Here is a 1,810-nt window from a genome sequence, read left to right as displayed (position 1 = left end):
AATGTGGGCTCTTTTTTGGTTCCATATGAATTTAAAAGTAGTTTTTTCCAATTCTGTGAAGAAAGTCGTTGGTAGCTTGATGGGGATGGCATTGAATCTATAAATTACCTTGGGCAGTATGGCCATTTTCACAATATTGATTCTTCCTATCCATGAGCATGGAATGTTCTTCCATTTGTTTGTGTCCTCTTTTATTTCGTTGAGCAGTGGTTTGTAGTTCTCCTTGAAGAGGTCCTTCACATCCCTTGTAAGTTGTATTCCTAGGTATTTTATTCTCTTTGAAGCAATTGTGAATGGGAGTTCACTCATGATTTGGCTCTCTGTTTGTCTGTTAATGGTGTATAGGAATGCTTGTGATTTTTGCACATTGATTTTGTATCCTAAGACTTTGCTGAAGTTTCTTATCAGCTTAAGGAGATTTTGGACTGAGACGATGGGGTTTTCTAAATAGACAATCATTTCATCTGCAAACAGGGACAATTTGACTTCCTCTTTTCCTAATTGAATACCCTTTATTTCTTCCTCTTGCCTGATTGCCCTGGCCAGAACTTCCAATACTATGTTGAATAGGAGTGGTGAGAGAGGGCATCCTTGTCTTGTGCCAGTTTTCAAAGAGAATGCTTCCAGTTTTTGCCCATTCAGTATGATATTGGCTGTGGGTTTGTCATAAATAGCTCTTATTATTTTGAGATAACTTCCATCAATACCTAGTTTATTGAGAGTTTTTAGCATGAAGGGCTGTTGAATTTTTTTGAAGGTCTTTCCTGCATCTATTGAGATAACCATGTGGTTTTTGTCCTTGGTTCTGTTTATGTGATGGATTACGTTTATTGATTTGCATATGTTGAACCAGCCTTGCATCCCAGGGATGAAGCCGACTTGATCATGGTGGATAAGCTTTTTGATGTGCTGCTGGATTCAGTTTGCCAGTATTTTATTGAGGATTTTTGCATCGATGTTCATCAGGGATAAAATTCTCTTTTTTTGTTGTGTCTCTGCCAGGGTTTGGTATCAGGATGATGCTGACCTCATAAAATGAGTTAGGGAGGATTCCCTCTTTTTCTATTGATTGGAATACTTTCAGAAGGAATGGTACCAGCTCCTCTTTGTACCTCTGGTAGAATTCGGCTGTGAATCTGTCTGGTCCTGAGCTTTTTTTGGTTGGTAGGTTATTAATTATTGCCTCAATTTCAGAGCCTGTTATTGGTCTATTCAGAGATTCAACTTTTTCCTGGTTTAGTTTTGGGAGGGTGTGTGTGTCCAGGAATTTATTCATTTCTTCTAGATTTTCTAGTTTGTTTGCATAGAGGTGTTTATAGTATTCTCTGATGGTGGTTTGTATTTTTGTGGGATCGGTGGTGATATCCCCTTTATCATTTTTCATTGCATCTATTTGGTTCTTCTCTCTTTTATTCTTTATTAATCTTGCTAGCAGACTCTCAATTTTGTTGATCTTTTCAAAAAACCAGCTCCTGGATTCATTGATTTTTTGAAGGGTTTTTTGTGTCTCTATCTCCTTCAGTTCTTCTCTGATCTTAGTTATTTCTTGCCTTCTGCTAGCTTTTGAATTTGTTTGCTCTTGCTTCTCTAGTTCTTTTAATTGTGATGTTAGGGTGTCGATTTTAGATCTTTCCTGCTTTCTCTTGTGGACATTTAAATTTCCCTCTACACACTGCTTTAAATGTGTTCCAGCGATTCTGGTATGTTGTGTCTTTGTTCTCATTGGTTTCAAAGAACATCTATATTTCTGCTTTCATTTCATTATTTAACCAGCAGTCATTCAGGAGCAGTTTGTTCAGTTTCCAGGTAG

The sequence above is a fragment of the Pongo pygmaeus genome, chromosome 4 (assembly GCF_028885625.2).
Source record: "Pongo pygmaeus isolate AG05252 chromosome 4, NHGRI_mPonPyg2-v2.0_pri, whole genome shotgun sequence".
In the NCBI taxonomy this organism is placed as follows: Eukaryota; Metazoa; Chordata; class Mammalia; order Primates; family Hominidae; genus Pongo; species Pongo pygmaeus.
This window is presented reverse-complemented; position numbering follows the sequence as displayed.